Source organism: Heterocephalus glaber, unplaced genomic scaffold (genome assembly GCF_053883595.1).
Source record: "Heterocephalus glaber isolate CG9 unplaced genomic scaffold, H.glaber_assembly_v1.0 deba00000331, whole genome shotgun sequence".
NCBI lineage: Eukaryota > Metazoa > Chordata > Mammalia > Rodentia > Bathyergidae > Heterocephalus > Heterocephalus glaber.
The window spans coordinates 758,199-782,450 of NW_028258142.1; the positions used below are offsets into that span (position 1 = coordinate 758,199).

The window sequence follows — 24,252 nt, forward strand, 5'->3', positions numbered from 1 at the left end:
TATATAATTCTTGAGCCCATCAAGTTTCTTTGCTGTTTTAAAAATCATTTTACTTGATTCAGCCACTAGGTGTTTGATTTCCTCTCCACTGGTGCCCCTTCATTCTGCTTTGGGGGTATTTTGTTGCCTTGTTTTCCCATGCTTCTATTTTTTTTGTCCTGAAGGTTGAAATCAAATAGAGTGAAAAGGCTTTTCATGTTGGGATGAAGATTGTTATGACTTGTACCTAGATGTCTCCCCAAACCTTCAAGAGCTCATGGGTAGGGCTTTTTGGAGCTGCCTGGATCTAGGGCTTAATACCAGGATTAAGGGCGTGCGGTACTAAACTAGTTCACTGATTGAAGTTAGCATTTGGGTGTGGATGATGGAAGCCCCACCCTGAGTGTGGGTGGGTGGCACCCATCAATAGGTTTAGAGCCTGGGTGGGCTATAAAGGGACAGAAAGAAGGCAGCCTTGCTGCTGGTTGTTGCTGCTGCTCCTGCTTTTTTAATGGACTGTTTCTCCCATGCAGTGACCCTCTGCCATGCTGCCCTGCCTTAGAGCCATCCACCTATGTACTGACTCCTCTACAAACTGTGAGCTGAACTAAACATTTCCTCCCTCAGCCTTGCTGCTGGTTGTTGCTGCTGCTCCTGCTTTTTTAATGGACTGTTTCTCCCATGCAGTGACCCTCTGCCATGCTGCCCTGCCTTAGAGCCATCCACCTATGTACTGACTCCTCTACAAACTGTGAGCTGAACTAAACATTTCCTCCCTCAGCCTTGCTGCTGGTTGTTGATGCTGCTCCTTTTTTAATGGACTGTTTCTCCTATGCAGTGACCCTCTGCCATGCTGCCCTGCCTTAGAGCCATGCATCTATGTACTGACTCCTCTACAAACTGTGAGCTGAACTAAACCTTTCCTCCCTCAACTGGTGGATGTCAAGTATTTTGTTTCTGCAATGAGAAAAGTAACTAAGAGAAAGATCTCTTTCGTTAGATTCTGTTTTCTAGTTTGTAATCTTGGCTTTATTTGCCAAGAGGTATTATCTACCACTTTAACCTGCTCTGTTTAATGGGATTGGACTTGGTCTTTGTGTTTCAAGGAGCTAATTCCTGCTAGTTATACCAGCATCAACAGATCCAACCACACATCAGTTATGAATATTAAAACTGGTTTTGACAGTTTCACCTTTGTTACTTTCCATTACTGACTGCTATACTGCTGCTACCAGTTAATCTGGGATGTAGAGGGAGGAGGGGAGGAAAAAGAAAGTGGAAAATGGTAGAAGGTAAATCAGTAAGAAAGGAGGGAGAGAAGAAAAATGACAATAGGTAAAGAAATAGGAGGTTGTACTCTGTTAGAATTATTTTTATGTTTGGAGTAAAAGGCTAGCATTGAAGGAGTCTGAGGAGGTAGGAGGAGGGCTGTAGAGGGAGGGCAGTGTAATTAGCAATAGAGGGAAGCTGTAAGATGGTCAGAACCTGTTAATATGTTTATAGTTAATTTTGTTTGGATCCTATATACACACTTTGGATTACAGTTACCTTGACATGCCTGTGAATGGTACTATTTAAGTGAATGCACTGTTTAATTCTTTTTGGTACCGGGGATCGGACTCTAGTCCTTGCGCTTGCGCAGCAGGCGGCAAAACCACTGAGCTAAATCCCCGGCCGACACTGATTAATTCTTATTCTCTTTTACACATATATAGGCAACTCCTATATATATGCTATATGAAAGGTAAAGAGAAAGAGAGGGAAGATAAGATAATAAAATGAGAAAGTGAGAAGAAAAAAGTTAAAAACAGAAAAAAAAAGACGAAAAGAGAACAAAGAAAAACACAAAAAAACTCCCATAAAATGAAAAAATAAACAAATGCAAAAAAATAAAACCACCCCAAACAGCTCTTATGCAGTTGCTGTAGCATAAAACACAGCTCTCTTTATGTTGCAGTCAGAATCTGATTGCAAATAGCTGAGCCGGTTCCCCACCTATGGTCTAGTTGCCTGCCTGGGAGCCTTGTAGGCCTGGTCTGGATGGCTCTCTGGGCCCACTTTCTGGCTGCAATCTATGCTTTGAGCACGGCTAACTGTAGCCTCTTGTCTCTGCCCCAAGATCTAACCACCTCAGTTAATTTGTGAAGAGGGAAATGTTGTGTATTTTGCCCAATACCTTGGTCTCAGGATCCTGTTCGGGGTGCCAACTGTAGCCGACCCCAGTCACAGGTCCCTGTTCCCTGGGTGCCAACTGTAGGAGAGCCCAGTCCTAGGGGCCGCCGTTAGCTGACTGTTCTGGTGCAGGACCTAGATCTGCTACTTTGTTCCTCCCTGACCCAGGGGCAAAGGAGGATGAATGACAAAGAGACATGGAGCCAGCTTACCGAGCAGGAAGGGGGGTGGGCGGCAGGGCTGACTCCTACCTACATGTAGCAGGTAAAGGAGCCCAAACCTTTGGCTCACCTCACTTGTATTCACCCAAACATGGGCACAAGCAATCAAAGTAACACAAGATTCATCTGGTTTCTAAAATCCATTAGTACGTTCTCCGGTAAACAGCTTAACCTCAGTTGTCTTAACTTTTCCCTAATATGCGATCACCCTTGAGTGCAGCCTTTTTCCTATGTGCTCACAGAAGAAGCCAATTGGGCCTTAATTCTCCTCTGGTCCTTGATGGCGGGTAGTGGTCCAGGTGTCATGCTGTCTCAGCTCACCCTGGTTTCTGGGAACACAACAGAAGAGGACCTGCTTCGGTCTGGCTCCCCTGGGCCTTCCTTTCTTCCCCACGTCTCCCAGGATACAGTCCATGGCTCCCGGCCAGTGAGTTCTGCATTGCCTACGGCTCCTGGTACTCAGCTGCTCTTGGCTTAGGGTGTTTGCCAAGGCTGAATGGTAGGCAATGGGCAGGGTACCACAAGGACACAGCTCTCTGCCATTTGGGAGGATAATGGAGGTGGAGCAGGTTTCCTGTTTTAATGCTGCCACCTCTCCTTTTCTCTTCATCATTGTTTTGCCAGTTGTGATCCATTGCTTCCCTAGGGCTCTAACAGCTGTTATCTCCCTCACTGGGTTTTCTCTTCCAGGTGGGAGGGAGAGTAGACAGGAAATCTATCTCAGAAATCTGGTCTCTGCAGCAGTTTCTTTCCCTCAGGATGTCAGAATGGCCCCCCAAATGGCAGAAGGGTGTAGTGAGAGTGTTGGTGGGTAGGGGTGGAGAGGGTGCTGTGGAGCAGCAGCGGCCCCATTTCCTTTTCTCAGTCACACTGATATTTGATTTGATCTAGTGGATTTTTCTTTCAGGTTGATTTCCCATTATCTACGTGTTTTGCCTTCTCCTTTCAGAATGCCTACATGAAGGTTTTTTTTTTTTTTTCAAATCATGAGTAAGACTTGATTTTTGTCAGTTGTTTTCCCATATGCATAGATAGACTGATTTTTTAGATGTTAAACCAACTTTCATTTCTGGGATGAATTCCAGTTGGTCATGGTTTGTAATCCTTTTCACATGCTGTTGTATTTGGCTTGCTAATACTAAGGGGTTTTGTGTCTATGTTCATAACAGAGATCGATGCTTTGGGAGCAGGGTGATACTGGCCTCATAGAATGACCTCAGAACTATTACATCATCTTTTTTATGAAAGAATTTTGTGGGATGGTGTTTTGTTTTTAAAAAGTATTTGATACAACTCACCAGTGAAGCTATCTGGGCCTTGGTTTTTCTTTGTGGGAAGATTTTAAACTAAATTTAAAATTAAATTTTTTTACTTGTTATATTGTAGGTTTTATTTCTCTTTCTTCTTGAGTCAGTTTTGATCATTTATATCTTTCTAGTTATTTTTCTATTTTAATTTGTATTAGGTTGCTCAAAATATTCCTTTATAATTCTTTTTATTTTTAGTGCAGTTGGCAGTGATACCTCCTTTCATCACTGGTCCTGCCTACTTTGCCTCCTATCTTTTTTTCTTGGTCAGTTATCCAGCATCTCCTAAACACAGCATTATTAATATTTTGGGCTTGAGGGTCTTGGATGTTGCAGTGTGCCTACCTTGCAAAGGGGTTTCATGGTGGGATGTATTTACAGTCCACAGCAGGAGAGATGAGGGTATAGAGCAGCCCAGAGGTAGAGTGGAACTGAGTATAGGTAGCGGACCAGTACCAGAGCCCTGGCTGAGCTCTGGGTGAATGGCCCTCCGTGCTGTCTCAATTGCTGCTGGGGCTTCTCCTGCTGGTTCCACTCTGCTAATGGCTCTCTGCAGCAAAGGCAGCACTCTGTATTTACTCCATGGAGGCACTTCCTATCTGACAATAACTGTCAAGGAGAACCTATTTAGAATGAGGGAAACTGTGGCATAGCACTATGACATGCACTGTGACAAGGCAGGCCCTAGAGTCACACCAGATCCTCAGGAACCCTTGGGGCAACATTTTCAACATGCTTGCATGGGGAGCTTACAAGGTCTCAGGACCCCTCCCTGAAGATATACTGTGCACAGATAGCCTTGTTCTCCTCTTTATCCACACCTGTAGCTGTGTGTGGTAAGGCTGCATCTCAGCTGGAAAATCAACACTTGAATCCTAAATAATAATAATTACTGTTTCTGGTTATTTTGAATCCACTGACAAAGACCTTTACAAAATAATTGCACTGATCAGTCCCATTTGGGATGCAGGGGAAGATTCTCAAGTTAGTGTGTGATGAGAACATTAGTGGGAATTCCGCAATGGTATTCTGTTTGGTAAGTGTAACTGTCAGGAATATATTGTGTTAAAATGCCTGATATTGTGTCTTATAATAGTACATGGGTTCCATCAAGAAGCAGATGTTTCTTACTCCCCTAGAATAAAATATCATAATTTAACCACATCTACCAACCCCATTGCTGAGCAAGAGCAAAGGCATGTGTGGTACATCTCAGATCTGTGTAATTGCAGTCCAGAGGCTCTTTGGAAGGAAGAGTGATTTTAAAAAGAAACAACTTATTAGAATATGAGATAAAGGAGCTCCGGTTGCATTCTGTTTATAAGAACCTTAGCTGTGGTTCCCCAAAACACGCACATGAAACAGGTGATTTCTCTTTTGCAGACCTGTGGTTCCTGGATGTCTTAACTTCATATCTCTAAGACAAAGTGAAGAAAAAAACCATTTCACTGACGTTTGGGTCACTGAACTTTGGGTCATTCAATTCTATCATATTTTTGTTCATATAAAAGCCTTCCACAATATTTTAAAATATTGAAATATAACTTGTTCCATATAATTCACTCCTTTAAAATGTCCAATACAGTGGCTTTTAGCCTAAGCACAAAGTTGTGCAACCAATACCCTTGTTTCTGATTCCAGAATCACCCTAGGGAAGTTAGGAGCAAGTCAGGATGGCAACTTGCTGCTCAGTGTAAAGAAAGCAGTGGCCACTAGATGGGAACCTCTCTCCACAGCCCTGTTAGGTGCTTACAGGCAGGGCCTGCAGACCAAGTGGCCTCAGGGCGGATTGTGTGGCCCTTCCCAGGAAGCAGACACTCCCACTTCCCCAAGATGAGCTTTGTCTTCCCAAGTTCCCAGGACCGGCCACATCTGAGCCCACTGGTCCAGGAAAGGATTTTTAGACAGCAGGTGGAAGAATAGTACTGTTAGAACTGATTATGCTTTATTTGACAGTAGTGGACTATTTTTAGAAAAAAATCTGGTCTATAGCAAGTACAAGTATTATTACTTGTTTTACTTAGGATGAGGCTTTTTTTTTTTTTTTTTTTAAAGGACTACATTTAAAATTAATGTAAGGAAAGTACCAGGTAACAAATAGCACTTTCGGGTGGCACAAGGGGATGGCAAAGCTGCGTGGGCTCTTCAGCACCTGGGGGCTGGTGCTGGGAGAATGGTTCCAGAAGACTGAAGAGAAATCCTCATTTGCATGGGAAGGGAAGTTCTGCTCCCAGAAACCGGGAGAAACTGGCATCTTACACATGGTTTGGGAATCCTCCACTGCCCACAGGGAAGCATTTCAATTCATTTGTTCTTCTCCAGGCTTCTGAAGCAGGAGGCTTTTGATTTATTTTGTACCATCAAATCACTGTGCAGGGGAAGGACCACCCTATGGTAATTTGGAACTTTGTCATGCAGATAATGCAATCAGGAAGCTGTTCTTTATAGAATTAGGGGTCCATGCGTGGATATTAGAGTTATGGGTGTCAGTGGGAGCCCACAAAGAACAGAGAACAGATGGTAGGATTTTTCAACTGTATACAGTCCACTGTGAGGCTTAGTTACCAGCTTTGAAACCTGGAAATCAAGGTTTTAGAACTAGACCTCACTGTGGACTGCATACCTCAGTATTTCCAAGCCTCTTTCTGCTGAGACATACCTGTAGGGCCAGGAGGAGTGGGGATTCCTTTCCATCTTCCCTGAGGGCTTCTTCTTTTCCAGAGATCCTCTGGCATGCTACAAGGCATGCTACAGTGTGTGCATATGTATATGCATATATGCACATGTATCTGCCAATCAGAATCATATAGCTCCTGGGCCTGCTCACTCTCAGGGCTCTACTTGATTTTAGTGATAATCTTGTTGGGTCAGAGATCCTATTATCCCCATTTTCCTTATTATCCCACTTTTTCCCAAGGTGTCGAATAAGGTAACTCAGTATTGGAGAAACAGTATTTGAATTTGGGTCTTCTAACAGTATCTTTCAATCTGTTACACTTTTTCAGAATTACCCTCACCCAGGAAGACAATGTACCTCATGTGCTTGTACACATACATGCATGTGGCTGCCTCTGTCAGCAGCCACCAGCTTTATCTTGGGCAAGAAGCAGACTGAAAAGACCCAGGGCCTCCAGGCTGCTCTGCAGCACTTGGGGTGCAAATTCTGGAAATGGGAATTGGCATACTCACTAATCATCTTTATATGGACAAATTGTGGCATTGCATAATGCTATTGTATTATGTCCTGTTATTAAACATCTGCTTAAAATGCTGGGGGGTGAGTATAAAGGCATTTTAGAAACATTTGTTGAGGAATTAATTGAGTGGATAAATTAGATGAGGACAGCACTGGTCATAGGGAATCATCAAGCCAGGGGCATATTCTAGCAGGCATCACCCAGACCTGTGCTCTGCAGAGAAACTGGTGTGTCCCTACTGTCTGTCACCTACTAACTTCCATGCTGCAGGGTGTGGTGTATGGCCCTGAGCAAGCATCAGAAGTGCTTTGCAGGGAGGTTCTCCAGTCTGCATTCTTTACTGTCACCACACGGGGGCACAGTTGGACCTTCAAAAATTACATGGCCAAGACAAAGTTTGTTTTTCCATATTTACAGCATCCTCCAAATAAATCCAGCACAACCTTTTTGAGTGACCAGCGAGAGAGGGAGCTTAAGAGGATGTACCAGTACAACCCAGAAATGAAAGTGTATGTTCCACAGGAGCTGGAATACACGGTGGTGGTGGTGGTGGTGGAAGTGTGGAAGTGTGGAGGCCCAGTCTCCTATCTGGGAGGGAGCAGGTGCTAACAAAACCAGGATTCAGCCCTCAAGTGGTTGGCCAAGGCAGCTGTCTGGCCTCGGGGTCCTCACTGTTGAGGGCCCTTTATGTCAGAAGTACCTGGTTTAGATGACAACTCACATGCTATCCTGATGACAAGTGGAAGGTACAGCATAGTGAAGGTAAGGCCTGAAAGTAAGACTCTTAATGCTGACACTGAGGTTGCTACAGAGACATAAAGCACAAGGTCTGGGGACCAAGGTAGTTGCAAGACGATCACTAGACTCAAGCTAATGCATGGGAAATACACGAGAGACTTCAGAACATCCGCACATCGGTGGTGGCATGACTGAAGGCTCCTGAGGAGATGTTAGGAGCTTGGCAATTGTGGACCATCTCTACTGATGAAAATCTGGGAGCCCAAGGCAGGATGGACTTTAGGAAGACTAGGACATAGGTCGAGGAATGTCACAGAGGGGGCCTGTGGTATATGGGAGGCAGAGAATGGGCCCCAGTGGGACTCTGCTAGAAGCCAATCCAGAGCTCAGGCTTGGGACGTGGTCAAAGTGTTAAAGCTCTCCTCTCCTAAGTATTTATGAGCAGAAAACTTAGGGATGACCCTGGTTATAAATGTGAAAAATATTTATTACAAATATATCTCAACTAAATGAAGTTTTTACAAACTAGTGTAAATAGTACCTTAACAAAAGATAAAATTACATATTAAAGTACTGTAGAGGCTGAGTATAAACCCAAAAGAACTGAAATCAGGCTCTTGAAGAGGTATTTGAATGCCCATGTTCATAGCAGCATTGTTCGCAATAGCCAGAAGTTAGAAATAGGCAAGTGTCTGTGGACAGATGAATGGATAAACAAAATGGTATGTACACAAAGGGGATATTCTTCATCCCTGAAAAGGAAGAAGGTTCTGACACATGCCACTTCACAGGTGAAACTCAAAGACCTTATGCTAAGTGAAATAAACAAGTTTCAAAAGCACAAATTCTGTATGATTCCTCCTATGTGAGGTCTCTAGAGTAGCCAGACTCATACAGAGTGGAATGGGGAGGGGAACAGGATGTCAGTGTTTCATGGGCACAGATCTATTTTTACAAGATGAAAGAGTTCTGTAGATGGATGGTGGTGGCGGCTGCACAACAGCATGAATGTGTGTCACGCCACTGATTTCTATGCTTAGAAATGGTTTGGATGCTAAGTTTTATGTTCTATATAGTTTACCAATTTGAAAAATCCAGTGAAAGAGCTTACCATTTCAGGAAGGACTCACCCTTGATTTGGGAATACACTTAGCTTCTTTTACAGTGAGGAAAGCCCAAGGGAAAGAGAAGGGCAGGGAGATATCCTTAAACCATGTTTGTTCCTTCTGGAGGTTTCCCAGTAGCAGGTGGTGGTGGCTGGGGAGGCAGAAGCATGGTTAAAATGGCCCCCAAGACTGATTCTCCATGGCTCCAGTGTCCTGCACAATCCAAGGACGAAGACCAGGGCCTAGACATGTCGAACAACTGGCCAGCCTTCCTTAAAGACAAAAAAAATTTTTTAAACACACTTAAAAAATATGATTACCTAAGTATTTTGGGTAACTTGAATACCCAACTTTAAAGCTTACAAAAACCTTGAGGTCAATGTCCTTTATTTATAGTGTGAATGTTGGCAAAGTTTGCCCTGATGCAGATGCCAAGCAAGGAAGCTCTGAATGGGGCCTCAAATAGGCTGACCATTGAGACATTTGGGCAACAGCTGTGGATAGAGGGCTACCGCCCTCTCCTGGCCATGTTCATTTCTACCTCTGGCCCCCAATACCTTATCAGAAATCCAATTCCGGCAAAATTGAGGAGGCTTGGAAGGCTTGGATTTCTGGGAACTGGCTGACTTGCCCACAGGAGCCAATCTTTTTCTCCAGCTGCCACCTGCTTCATTTGGACTCTGAGAGGTCAGCTGGGGTCCTTTGCCTAGACCTCCAGCAGAGGCAGAGGCCCTTGGAGGGGCACACCAGCCACTTGTTTCCATGCAAGATGGTGCCCTTGCCCAGCCCTGACCTAGAAGGCTGTTTCAGAGTGGCCTGGCAGCTCATCCTGGCAACTCAGAGTGGGCTGGATCCCTTCCCACTGGCACAGCCCTGCTCAGAGCTTCTCCTGAGAGTGAGGATGTCTTCCAGAGGTGGAAATCTGCTCTTGGGCTCCCGTTCCACCCTTGCCCACAGGATGGCAGCCCAACTGCTAGAGGAGCACAAGTGTGTCAGTTAATTTCACAGAAAATTAGAGCCAGTAATGCTGTTTCCAATTTGAAAGCAGAAGTCGGAGGTTGTCTCTGGAGGCAACTTGTCTTCACCATCTTGACTGCCACCAGAAAAGAAAGTGTGGCCCAGGTAGAGTGGACTCCAGGCCTGGGTGTCAGTTGGCAACGTGGGGCCCTGTTGTCTTCCTGCTTTAAGGAACCTCACGTGAGATGCCTTGACTCCTGTGTTGGCCAAGTTTGTATCCAGGAGCAGGAGTCCTTCCCAGACATTCTCTGGCTTTCTGTGACAGCAATGAAGTGCTGGCCCCTTATGCTGATGGAACTGTGACATAGGAGTCCTGCCTGCCCCATTGGCTCCTGTTGACTGGACCTGAGGCTACAGGGCTGATATGGGAGCTCTTTCCTCAGAGGCCATGGGTTTGGAGTACAGGAAGCAAGCCTTAGGCAGCTGCCTGGTAACCAGTTTGCTGAGAGGAGCAACAGGTTCTATTCTATCCTTACAGCTTTTACTCATGGTAACACCCTGGGTGGCAATTTATTCCCAGTGGGGTGTGTTTCTTTGTGCAGAGTTCCCAGTTGCCTTTTGCATTTCATGAGGACCAAATATGTCATCCACATCTGCAAAATAAGGGCAGAGTCCCTTTGGGGCTTGGTTGGCCTAAGGAACAGCGTTTTCCGAGTCTCCAGTGGTTCTGTGGAGCCCCAGTGTCAAGGAGAGTCTGGCCACCATTTTCATTATAACCAGTGTTGGCTGAAGGTCTGCCAATGGAGTCATTGTGAGCACTGCCACAAAAATGGGGCTGGGCCTGTCCTGAACCTGGCAAGACAGCAGAGTGGTTTCTGAGGCCAAGTCGTGCTATGTCTGAGATATGTGCCCCGTTCTTTAAGTGCACAGTGCAGAGCTCTGTACATTGGTGAGTTCAGAAAACATTGCTCTTAGCTTTGATGCACTGCTGGCCGCTTGGCACTGTCGGAGCCAGGTTTGTACAGCTGACCCCGTGCTTCAAGACTGTGGGGACCAGGTGCCTGATCACAGTGGACCAGCTGCTTGCTTTCCTGTTAAAAGAGAATGATAGTAGAGTCTACCCTCCCCACTGTCCACTGCAGCCCTGGGACATCTGCAAGTTCCCTTGAGTCTGGAGGAACAACTGTCAGCCTGTCAGCTCAGGGAGCCCAGAAAGGGCCCTGCTCTGTGAGAGTTGTAGTGAGCAGGGCCTCATGTGTGGCTCTGCCCTTGCCCAAGGAGGAAGTGGTCACACAGGCCATAGCTTTGTAGTCACAGTGGTTCCTGTAGCTGAGCGTTCACCCATGTGGGGCCACCCTTTTGGCCCCACAAAGGAGGAACAACCGCTCCCAAAAGTAAGCATGAATAAAAGGGAGACCAGCCTTCCTCTTTCAGGGCCCAACCTGAGGGTAGGATTCCAATGGGGTGGGAGGATGAGGAGCTCAGTCTCCAAAGTGCTGCCTCTGTGGAGGCCAATGCAGCGAAGCAGTATATCCCAATTTGGGCCAGTGAGGAGCACTGCATTCCCGATGAAGGAAAAGGACAGCAGCCTGATGGGCTGCAGATGTGGGCCCATCAAGTCGGGGCAGAGGCCAGCATGTCCAGCTTCCTGGGATGGCCTTGGCGGGGGGACATACCCATGAATGGAGCAGCAGGAGCAGGCTACTGGGAGGCGATTGGAGGCATCAAGAAGACGGTGAGAGTTGGACAATGGGGGTGGACCGGGGACTGTGGGAGCGTGGGCCAGATAGACCCAAGCTCCTCCGCCCTGGCTTCTGCTCCCTGATGGCCTGGTATCTGTGAGCTGTCTGTCAGCAGTGCTAAGGGACACAGGACCAGACGAAGCAGGGCTTCCATGGTGAGAGGCTGGGGAGTGAGGGCAGCAGCTCTGCAACTGGACAGTGGCCCAACATCCATGGCTCAAAGTATATGAGGTGAAGTATTTTTAAAAACAGCAGAACACCTGGCTGGAGTGATCTTAGAAACAACCTCTCCACTGGTCCTGGGAATTCCTGGTGCCACACAAGGACCCTGATTGTGCATGTTTTCAAATAAAAAACTAATGGCTGCATGTGGGGAAATCATGACAGAGATGTTTTTCTTTTTAAAAACTTCATGGTAAAATCAATGTTTTAGTTTGGCAGCCTTTCTATTGATTATAATGTTCATTTTGATTTGGAAAAACTAAAAAGGATGAGGGGAAAAAAGAACAATTTATTCTACTCACAAAATGGCATGATGGCTGGTCATCTTCTCACTGCTATCAGAAGACACACGCGACGTCATTGAAGCCTGACTCTGCCAAGTGGGCCCAATTCTTCTCTCCCTTCCTGCACCAATTTTGTAGGCAAAAAAGCTGGGCTCAGGTAATCAGGGAGGCTGCTGGAATTCTATTAGGGTATTGCCAGAGCCGAGCTGTCCCAGAGAGCTGTAGCATCAGTGTGTCCTGAGCCTCAAGTGCAACAACAAGGCCAGACAGTAGCACAAGAACTGCTGGAGAACCCACAGATTTCCTGGGGCATCATGCACCAGGACTTCCCTTTCATGGGCATTGCTCCATTGAATGCTTCCTGTAAGCAAGTGTCCCCAAGGGAAACAAAAGTCCATGCCATCCTTCAGGGCAAGGCACAGCTCCTATTTCATGAAGGTTGGCATCTGGCTCTCCATCCCAATGCTAGGACATGGGGTTTGCCCGTTCCATTGCCTCACATTTCTCAACAAAGGGTGGGTGTGGGTTTCTGTCACAGTGCCCTGAGAATGGACATTACTTAGGGATGATCAAGGCTGTGTCAGTCATTGACCCGAGGGCCATTTGAACTTTGTTACCACCACCCTTATTCTCTGGTGACAAGGGTGCTCTCCAAACTTTAAAACCATGCACACCATCAGTGGGAGATCTAGGGGCACTTGCCCTTATTTTATTTATTGACAAATGAATTCTATTGTACAAGTATATTGCGTGTTTTGTAGAACATGCTCACAATCGGCTCTCCTCAACAGTACTTGGTGCTTAATTATACTTGCATGTTTCAGGAGTCTTGGCTTAACATTTTGTGATAGAACCTGAGAAATATCTGGTTCTAACTTTACAGTGACTTCACATTTTTGGTGATCTGAGCTGGAAAATGTATCCTAGAAAGCAACGTCATTTCAGGAAGGGACCCAGTGAGTTCATTATGATGCTCCTGTTTAGGTCCTATTCCCTGGTCAGGCAAAGGTTTCAATTGTTTGCTTGGTTTGCTGTTGTGGTGGTGGTTTTCTCATAGGACCGTTTTTAAATTGTGCCTTGGGGGACCTCAACAGAAAAGGCCTACTGGGATAAGCTGACATGAGCAAACACCAGTATGGACACCTGGCAGGTCCTGATGGGAGTTGGAAGGAGCTTGATGTGGCCACAAAAGTTCAAGTTCATCACTGTGGAGGGGTCAAAGCAGTTACTGTGGGATGAACAAAGGCCTGGGGTTCCAGTCTTTGCTTGCAGCTTACTAGCAGTGCATCTTTGTCTGCAGATTTGTGAATGGAATAGCTCTTCTAGGGAGTTTTTAGAGCACTTCATTCTCAGAGTGGTATCTGTCTCAGCCGGAGTGCTCCCCTATAACATTAGCTCGCGGAGGTTGCAGATGCCAGCCTTCTTGGTTTCTGTAGATCCTCAGACACACACAACCCTGAACCCTTAGCCACACAACCCTCCACTGCGCACTCTCCTGACAGCTTATCTGTCCTTATCCATCCTGCCTGAGCTCCTGCAGACCTTAACAAGACTAGAGGTCAGATCCTGCACTGCTGCACCAGGACATTCACTCTCTGCCCCAGGACATTCACTCTCTGCCCTCCTCTCCTAACCTGTAGCTCTGCTGTAAGAGCCCCATCATCATTTCCTGTCAAAGCTGCCTCCTGCTGGTCTCCAGGCTCACCTTGCAGACAAAGCCCCCTGTAGTCCACTGAGGCAGTGGTGGGCACAAGTCACCCCTCTACCCAAAACTATTCCAAGGCTGTTGCTCATCACTGTGCACCAGAAGATTCACAATCTGCTTCCTCACCTCCTGTCACCTCCAGTTCCAATCTCAGGTTCCAGACCTGACAGAATCCCTTGGCTTCCTGTTGGAGCAGAGATGACTTCAGGCTTTTGTGCTTTGTTAAAATTGCTGTGCTGTCCTGGAATGCTCCTGGCATTGTGGGTCCTGGGCTGTGTTTTCATCTTATCATAACATTTTATTGATTCTTTTCTCTGCTGTCTGGATCTATCTGTTAATGAAAAGCAGCTAGAGGACAGGTGACATGTTGGTTTTTCTTCATACCTCAGAACCCAAGTGAAATAATACTTGGCCCTCAATAAATATTCATTGAATGATCTGGTTATTTAAATAAATGAATGAACTGGTTATTTAAATAAATTAATGAACAAATAAAAGGAAAGAGGAATACCTACCTGTGTGTAATTAAGCTCCTGTAAGAAGGAAATTTACTATAAAGGTGTGTGGGGGGTATTTTTAAACAGAACATTTAAAGATATAACTATTAGGACTACTTAACATTTTATAGCTACTGTATTGAAATGCAGTATGAAATTACTCTCTGTGAAGTAAGACTTTCTTCCATAGATGGCCTCAGCCATGCCTTTGGCCATTTTGCCCTTAGCAGAAATTGGCCCACCTCTACTGTTATTGTGGAGACACGGCTGACAGAGAGCATGTCACTCAGAACAGATTGTAGTCAAGGCCTCAGTGAAAAGTTCCGTATTTGCATGAGTCACATATTACCTTTTTAATTATTTTAGTGATAAATTCTTGTTTAGTTTACATAACTTTTATTTTTTAAAATTTCAAATGGTTTATTTTTCTGATGTGTCCTAGAAGTTTAGAATATCTCTTTAGACTTCATCATGCTGTTTATCTTAAAAATATTTTGAAATACAAATGTAAACTAACATGGAACATAATCTTCCTTTGTTCTGACCAGGTTCCATGGAAACATACTACTGTAAAAGTCCATCATGACACGGGAACTTGCTCCATGCTGTAGTGACAAGGCACAATTCTTCAGCTCTCAGGATGATGACTGTACCATGTAAAGAGGAACCTAGCACAGTGATGGCCCCACGTCACATGCCCTGGGGCACTCAGCCTCTGATGGAAATCTCTGGTCACCCCCCCCCCCACCACCCCGCACCCCACCCCAGGTCAGGACTCTCATCATGGCCGTAGGTTTCTGCAGGTCTCTTCTGCTCCTCCCTGGATAGGGACTGCATGGGTGGGAGAGACATGGTGCGTCGTCATTAACACTCAAAGCTATTTTGATTTGGTTACAAGATTTACAACTCCTCTGAATCCAAAAAGGACTAGAAGCTTGCATTACCAATTTATACATATAGAAGAACAAATAAAATTTAAATTAAGCCTGAGCAATAATGACAAAAGACAGAAGGATCAATTGTTCATTTGACTAAGATACTAAGATAGCCAGGCATGGTGGCACATACCTGTTATCCCAGCCTCCAGGAGGCTGATGCAGGAGAATTATCATTTGAGGCCAGCCTAACCTACATAGTGAGACCCCGTCTCAAAAAACAAAAACAAAAACACACATAATTTCGAGCTCCTGGTCCCAAGCCCAAGGCACAAGAAACTGTATCATGCTGTTCTATTGTCTCACAGAGGTTGGGATTCTCAGGTAGACGGGACAGAGTGCTCTGTTTGAGCAGGAAGGATTCCCTTAGATCCCTGGGAAGGGGCCTCCTGCTGCAGAGTAAGCAGTGGTGCAGAGGAGAGGCCTTCTAGAAGGATTCAGCGGCCACTCTGCCTCCAGGTTTCTTATTTACATATCTCTTCTTCCCCACTCCCAGGGCCCCGACTTGGTGTTTACCAGTGAATTCATTGTGAAAGTGCAGCTCCAGTCACCTCTGGAACCTGCAGATGGCATAATTAGGGAGCAGGGCACTGATGGTGTTAGTGGACAGCACTGAGCGAGGTCACGCTTGTGTGCATCATTACCCCCACTGTGTCTGCACCCCTCCTCATGATCCTGTGTCCAAGGCTCGTCCTAAGGAAATGGTCACCATGGTCATATGCCTCACATGCAGGGCTTTCACAGCAGCATTACTGTACCTGGAAACAACAAGAATACCAGCAAGCAATGGCTACATGGATTAAAAATCATTAGAATCTCTGCAATGCTAGGAGACGATGCCATGTACCTGTAAGTGAAAAGGCAAGATGTGTGATGGTACCTAAAGGGTGCATAATTATTCCTGTAATTGATGTCATGATAAGGCTATCAAACATCTGCTGAATGTTGAGTCCTGGTTTAGGTGCATGCGTGTAGGATCCATGTGGACCTTGTGAGGTAGATCCAGTTAGCTTCCCTACGTGACTGGCACAGAGGGGGATGCAAAGAGAGCTGGCTCACTGGCCTGAGTCTGTTCAGGCTCTGGCTGGACTCTGACCCAGACAATCTGATCGCAGCAGTTTTCAGCATTACATTATTCTGGTCCCCAGCGCACGTTACCCTCCCCACACAGACCTTCACACTCTTACTTGGAGGACATACAGAAAAATGTTACCATTAGCTACCTCTGGGTAGTGAGATTGTGGGTAACTTTTAGGGTCTTTTAAAAAATTTTTTATACTTTCCAGAATTTGGATAATGAGTATGCCTTGTTTTTCCAAGGAAACAAAAAAGATATTTTAATAAGGACTTGAGTGAGAGAACTTTGGCTGGGTTGGCAGGCAGACTCTTCAGTCTTCTTGGTGCTTTGGGGTTACTTCCCCACTATCAAGGCCTATGCTGGTGCACGCCTCTGTTGTGCTTTGACTCTTTATGGGTCAGCTTTTGGCTGCCCACCCCAGGTTTCCTGAGTGTGATGCAGAAGGTCTAGTGGGGAGAGGAGCGATTTCATCTTGCCAGTCTGCCCAGTGCCTGCCTCTCCACAGCCTGTCATGCATGGCCTTTGGCCACCAGACCAAACCAGCAGCTGGCAAAGCACATCCAACACTACCCTGGGGCCCTGCAAGAACCTGTCCTAAGACATCAGAGAAGAAGGGGGCTGCCCAGAGCAAGGAGGGTGCAGCCAGATTCTGTGATTTGCTGTTAACCTCATTACAACCCTGACACAGGGTGTGCTGCTAAGAGACTTTCTCAGTCTTCTGTTCAGTTTGTAGGATTGAGGACACTGAAGACATTTTGTTTCCTTTTTCTAAAATAACCTTAATTCAATGTTAACATCGAATGACAACCAGAGCTTTTTTGGGGGCATCACAGAGGGAAGATTTGATTGTAGGGTGGCTTAGTAAGGGACCTCCTAACAGAGTCCTTGTGTCCCACTGAACACATTGCCTACAACACACGCATACACACATTCACACATGCTTGCATGTACATGTGCTAACCATAGTGACTTACTGTTCTTAGTGCTGGTGAGTTTAGTGGATGAAATTCTTCCTGAAAAATTACAAACAACAAACAAACAATAACCCTCACAGGAGTCCCAGGATTGCCCATGGTAGAGAATATGAATTACAGATTGAACTCAGAGATGTGGTCCCTTAGAGTCTTGGACCTTCTGCCATGCTCAATGGGATTAAGGCCACACTTTCTTCTATTTCTACAACATCTTTTATCTTTTATTTCCTGTTGGCTTAAAACATTTGCTCTCACATCTTTTTTTGTGTGTGTTTTTTATTTTTTTGAGGCAGGGTCTTGCTTTGTAGTTCAGGCCAGCTCTAAATTTACTATGTAGCCCAGGCTGGCCTCAAACTCATGGTGATCCTCCTGCCTCAGCCTCCCAAGTGTTGGGATGACAGGTGTGCACCACCACACCTGTCTGCTCTCACATTTTAATGGGAGAAACTGAGGCACAGAGGCTACCCAGAGAGTGTAAAGGCCTCTTGGCCCCACAGGCCACTTTGTACATGCCAGCCCTAAGTGAATTTAAATGTGGATTGCCTCTTGGAGGGCTGGTGACATGGGAGTGCAGCTGGGCCTGACCCAGTGTCGCTTCCACTTTAGGTGTATGCGAGTGGGTGGCCCACAGTCTCACAGAAGGATCCTCCTGCTTACCCTATGCATGCTCCTGGGGTGGATCACACACAGGTTTCATTTATCAACCTCTAAGAGTTGGCATGCTGCACGTGGGTTTTTTTTTTTTTTTTTGATAAAGAGCATTTAATTATCTCAAATATCTGCTGAATTCAATAAGATAGAAGGGTTCTGTCTTTGGTAATGGCCAAATAGTTCTTATCTTACCAGTACTCCCACAGATATCTAAAAATTCTAAATAAAATAATATAATATAAAAGTAATCACTGAAGACAATGGAAAGCGAACAAAAAGAGGCAAATAATGGAATGGAGTTGACACTGGAAATAATATGTAGTTTGGTTATTTTTTTGGTTTTCTTTTTGTGTGTGTCCATATTCATACCAGTCAACTATGTAAGGCTTCTTAACACTCTTTCACAATAACAGAAGGAGAAAGCTTGCAGACAGCACCGAGCCCACAAGCTGCTTTTCCTAAGCCAAGTCTCCAAGTCTGAGCAAGATTCAAAGTCACTAGGTTAATTTTTTATAAGCAAACTAACACCTCTCACTCCTGGGGTATATGTGAAAAAGTTACAGTGAGGATATCTATTCCAAGAAAGGTCCCCTCAACTGGCGGGGAGACAACACTTGCTGTTACTCGGCCAGGCTTTGGCGAGTGCTCTGTGACGAGCCTGGGGAAACACCCTGCTCTGCTGGGGCTGGACTGCTTCAGGGCCAGCTTTTATCTAGATGTTGTGTTTCATTTTTATTAAAGTACATTCTGCGAACAGCTGTCTGGACATCCAGCTTACTAGTCATCCTTCCAGAGCATTTGTTCCTGAGTATCTAAGCTTAATTCTCAGCGTCTCTTACAGCCTATAAGTCACTAGCTATATAGCCAGGTACAGTGGCATGTGGCCATGTTTCCAACTACTTAGTAGGCTGAGGCAGGAGAATTGCTTGAGTCTAGGAGTTTGAGGCCAGCCTGGGTAACATAGCAAGATGCTGTCTAAAAACAAAACAAACAACTAAATAAATAAATTTCTGGCAGCACTGGTAATCCTGGAATTATCTGTCATTTCCCCCTGATGGAAGATGAAGTTTAGCTCCTCTCCTATCCTCCCTGTCTCTGCCACATGATCCCCCTTCTCACTGACCTTGTGAATAGTAAATATTGATCAAACAGATGATGATGGCCGCATAGGTGATGTTCACAGCTGAGCCTGAAGCCAACTGTTAGTTGGATTTCAGTATGCCTTTTAGGCTGGTTAGCTTCCCTGGGGAGATGCTGGGCTTGTTTGAAGAGTTGTTCAGCCTCTGGAGAGTGGGAAGGGTCAGGGCTTCTGTCTGGCTCAGACCCTTATAGAGTCTGCTGCTACAGCCCCCCACCAGCCCAAGATTGTGCCTGTGTCTCCGGAGACGCAAACCCTAAAGGGGAGGTGGATCAGACTGAAGGGATGGGCAGTGGCTGGCAACCTGGTGGCTTCCTGGCCTGTGTTGGAATGGCCTCACATATCTTGGCCTGCCCCACTCCTGCCTGTGCCTATAGTTCTGGGGTCTTAAGTTTACGATGAGGTGCTTCTGGCTTTCCTCACTACCATCCAGTCACTTTCTCTGGTCTGTGGAGTTATTTGCCACAAATCATCCCCTTTCCTGGCTGTCTTCTCTTCGTTGCTCCTTTGTGCTGTTATTTTTTAAAACAAAATCCCTAGTCTTCGCTGAATTTCAGGAGACACCAGAGTAGATGTGTTTCTACTCTGTCTTTACCTAGCTCAGGTAATTCTAAGATAATTGTTTTTAATATTTTACCAAATTTCGAACCAGATAATTAACAAAGATAGTTTATTCTAGTTCTATGCCAGGTTCCAGAAGGTTCCATGCTGTTTTGCTTTGCCCCCACTTCCTCCTTAGCTTCCTGACGCGTTGGGGGCCTGAAGGGTCATGAATAGGCCACCTCTCCGTGAAGTACATGCATCCTCTTCCTGATACATGTACTTCATCCATCACAAGACCCTGGCCTCCTATCTTTAGGCAGCCTTCCTTCATGGGACAGTGTGTGTACATCAGGCTGCACAAAGCTGGAGCTGGCCACAGCTGGTAGCTACTGTTGCGTGAATTTGCTATATATACCTCCAGTGGCATTAAGATCAATTAAGACCATCATTATCCAGGGGCTTAAGGAGAAAGTAAATAAATGCATTTAATATGTGTTGAGGGTGTTCCCTCACGTGAAGACAACCTTGACAACTTCCGCTCAGGGTGTCCATGGAGTCTTAGCAAGTGTGGAGTCAGGAAGCCCTCTGTTTCTGAGCATATGACTGACTTATCACAGGAGGCATCAGAGCTAGGAATAAGGGAAGTGTGGCAGGGAACAAGTGGAGCTCTGCTAGAATCGAGGTTTTCTGCACCTTCACTCATCCACAACCCTTCAAAATCAGGTGGGCAGGAGACCCCCCATCTGTGAAGAGGTAGAAGAGGTAGAAGAGCACAGACCCCACAAAGGTGAGTGTTTGCCTCCAGATCCTGGCCAGCTCCACTGTCACTCACCTGACACAGGGAGGCACAGCCTCTCTCTTGAGTCTTCATTCGCAGCCAGTCAAGGTTGGGGCTCACCTGAAGGGATCACCCCTTGGGACACTGTCTCTATGCCAGGCACTCCTGTTTTACCATTGGTGTCACACAGACATAGGAGGCTGTTGTGGCCGCACTGCTTGAGGCCTTGCCTGTCCTGCTGGCCCCAGCAAGCCCTAGGGGAGCCTGCACTCAGTGCTCTCTGGACCTTCAGGGTTTTGTCTGTGTCCCTGCCTCCTGGACCTCTCACCAAGAGCTCACTCGGACTCTGTGAGCTGACATTCCTTCTGCTTGCTCCTGGTTTCTTGTTGTACCCTGGCTGGTGCATTTCAGGCAGAAGAGAGAGGCTAATGCTCTGATTTGAGATCCAGCAGGCAGACTGACACCTGCTAATTTTGACTTGACAAATAAGCACCTCAGCTGGATGGTCACAGTGCTCGCTGCCTTGCAAATCAAGCATCCCAGAGTTTCTGCTATTGCTTCTGCAGGGCCAGCTGGGGTAACAGGCCCAGTGACTGTCAGGCCTGCTTTGCTGGGAACAGTCACAGGCACTGCATGGACATCCAGCTGCCACCTGCCTGTTAGGGCCTTTAAATACAGTGCTTTTCCCAAGTGCAGACTCCGGAAGTGGGTGGAAAATTCTGGATTCCCTGACGGCTATGGCCAGAGGACATGAAGTGGTTATACTTAGCTTTCAGATGGCAGCTCCCACCCAAGGGATGGTGGTGTGAGCACAAATGGGGGAGCTGCAGAAGCCATCTCTGCTCTAGCTGAGGAGGCTGTGACTTGGAGGCCATGCCTCCATTGCAATCTGTGCTGAGCTCTCAAGAGCGACAGGAACAGAGAAACCATTGCTTTTGAAGAACTTGACATCCTCTCTCCCAGTCCTCTGTACACAGGGCTGCAACAGCCTGAAATGACTTGAGTGAGAATCATTAGACTTTACAGTGGTCAGTTTGCTTCATCGATTTACATCTGGCAGAACTCCAGACAAAATTAGAGGTAGATCACATGAGGTCAAATGCTAAATCCTGACCAGAGGAGAAAGAGAATGGAATTGAGGCGAGAAACCTGAAACTTGGACAGTGCAAGCAGGGGTGGATCAAATTTGTGATCTCAACCACAAGTGAGAATATAGGTCAAACCCTGAGAGCAGAAGAGTGAGTCATAGCCATTACCGTGTTTGGAGAAAGGCCTAGCCTCACTCTGGCAGAAATTGCTCATGTGGAGTGGCAGGTAGAGCACAGGCATGAAGGTGCCCCTGCTGAGCTGGGAGGGCAGTGTTCCTGCAGGAGACAGGAAGTGCAGTGCTGCCTATGGGCCTGCTCTGGGTGCTGTTTTCCTGGGAACCCAGAGCTCTTTACTGGGAGTGGCCCTGAAGCCTCACATGGAGTAGGTGAGACCCTTTCCAGGAAACTGAGAGGCTGCAGGACAGGACCAGAAACAGACTTTGGTTCGCTTTTTAAAAAAGGGATGCTGCAGACAGCCAGCTGAAAACACAGCTGCGGTTTCCCTCTAGAAACAGATGGAACTCTGAGCACCCATTGAGAACTTGAAGCCTGTCAGATGTACCAGGAACAAAGAAAGGCCACCACACCCACCAGCCTTGGAGGGTCCTGGAATAAACTATTTCAGGAAAACTCCATTACTCCAAACTTCAGCCTACTTGGAATTTATATATACTTATAGACTCCAAAGTTAACTTTTAAAAAAGGCATCTGGGCCACTTCTCAAAGAGTCTATTGTTTTGTCAATGATTTGAAATGGTACCTGTGTCATGTCCTTTATTGATATTTGGGTCTGTTTCTGGGTTCACAAACCCAAACCCTCTTTCCTAATTTCCCCTCCCCCTCTCTTACTTTTATTACTTATCCAAGAAAATCTTTGTTTTCTCAAGCTCCCATGCAAAGGAAAGAGCTCAACCCAGTGTTAATCATCATCTCCAAGGTGGACAGTCAGGGCCCTTTGCTGTCACAGTAGTGTGACTCTGGGGTTATTCATCAGAGGCCCAGCCTGCCCAGCCAATGGTAGGAGGCCATTGTGCAGACACTAGCCTCGTGTCCCTGCACCTGTGAGGGCTTCTACAAGAACACGGAAGGGCAAGTTTCCAGTTTTTCTTTGAAAGGGGAAGCATGGATCAATCATGGGTATTTTTGGTGAGTTGATTGTTTCTGCTTTCCCCAGAAATAGTGGTATGCGGGTGAGACATGTCAGGGCTGCAGACAGACACTCACATGAGGAAAGTCCCACTTCTGAGCCCACTGTTTAGTCCTACACTTATAGTTAAAAGCTCCCTAACAAGGAAGTATTAAAATTTTGCAAGATAAGTTGTTGCTGGTCTCTTGAGTTAGAGCTGGAACAATAACAATATTGTTTTTGTTTAATAACAAATAATGTTTTTGTTTAAATTCCCTTTAAAGAGCATTAGGCTTTAAAAAGGAAGCACTCTCATAAAACTGAATTTCCTGGGAAGAATTGATAGTCCTGAAGTTAGTCCTATCCACAGAAAAATAAGGGTGGGACATAGTGGCAGCAATTAAAAGCCAACCAGTATATGTACATGTACCAACTCCCTATAATGAATATAATCATTATGTACTGAAATATGTACTAATAACATAAGGATTTTAAAAATGCCAACCAGTGACATTCTGCGAAGTAGTGGATCTGGATGAGATGTATGGCAGAATGTCCCTAAAGAGATGCCATGTAGTACTTCATTTGGCCTAGGTAAGTTTCAGGGCTGCTTAAAATTACACTATAACTGGCAGAGAAGGTGAGCCAATCCCAGCACCTGGGAGGAGGCTCTCCCACTGCCATTCCACGCTCCTAGGACAGAGAAGGTGAGCAGCGCGGGTGCCAGAAGTACCACCCCCCCAACCCATGGAAATGAGAAGACACGTAAACAAGCCTCAAAAACAGACTTCCAGATCACCTACAGCAACCCCAAAGAGAAACAAGATGGAACAATCTGATATTCAACTACCTGGACTCCCTGAACTGGCAACAAAAGAGGATCTGGAAAAAATGAAATCAGAAATAATTTCTCAGATAACAGCAAAGATTGTGCCCATAGTGCAAGACATGATTAATAAATCTAGAGAGGACACAGATAGAAAAAATAGAGGATCTGAAGAACATGATGGAATCCCAACATAGGAAACAAATGGAATCCATAAAACAGATGCAAATAGATTTCCAGGAGATTAAAAACTCCATGAAAGTCTACACAGCAGAATGAACCAATGTGAGGACAGAATTTCAGATATAGAAAATAAGATTGCAATCAGTGACCAGGAAAAGAAAAATTGCTTCAAAATTGTAAGGGACCATGAGAAATCAATCCAGCAGCTGTTAGGCAATGCGAAGAAGAATAACATAAGACTGATTGGAGTCAATGAAGAAACAGAAGAGAGTGCAGATGACATAAGAAAGCTGTTCACAGAAGTGATGGCAGAAAACTTCCCAAGCAGGGGAAAAGAACTAGACATACAGATAAGTGAGGCATATAGGACTCCAAATAGCCTTGATCAAAAAACAAATCTACACATAGGCATATAATAGGATTCCAGAAACCCAACAGAAGAACAAAGTTCTACAAGTAGTTAGAGCAAAGAAACAAATCACATACAAAGGAAAGCCCATTAGAATCACAGCAGACTTCTCAATGCAAACCCTCAAGGCAAGAAGAGCTTGGAGTGATATATTTCAAGCCCTAAAGCAAAACAGCCTCCAACCCAGATTGATGTACCCTGCAAAACTATCTTTCAAAATTGATGGAGAAATAAGATACTTTCATGATAAAGAGCACCTTAGGAACTTCATGAATACCAAACCAGCACTTTAAAAAATTTTAGGCAATATCTTAGGAAAAGAGAATGAGGATCACAACCCCAGGAAGCCCAGCAGAATGAATCCATTGGGCGTGACAAATTAAACGCAAAGGGGGA

At 45.6% G+C, this 24,252-nt stretch overlaps 1 long non-coding RNA gene across 2 annotated transcripts; it reads left to right on the plus strand.

Moving 5' to 3' along the window:
• Positions 1–461: 461 nt before the first annotated feature.
• On the plus strand, positions 462–14,880 carry LOC147830002 (uncharacterized). Of its 2 annotated transcripts, none has more exons than XR_015442508.1 (3): positions 462–576; positions 667–730; positions 818–1,170. It is a non-coding gene; the product is annotated as an uncharacterized LOC147830002 (long non-coding RNA). The 2 variants fall into 2 exon arrangements; XR_015442506.1 differs by lacking the exon at positions 462–576 and adding an exon at positions 14,676–14,880 and having other exon boundaries at positions 604–730; positions 818–881.
• Positions 14,881–24,252: the final 9,372 nt, after the last annotated feature.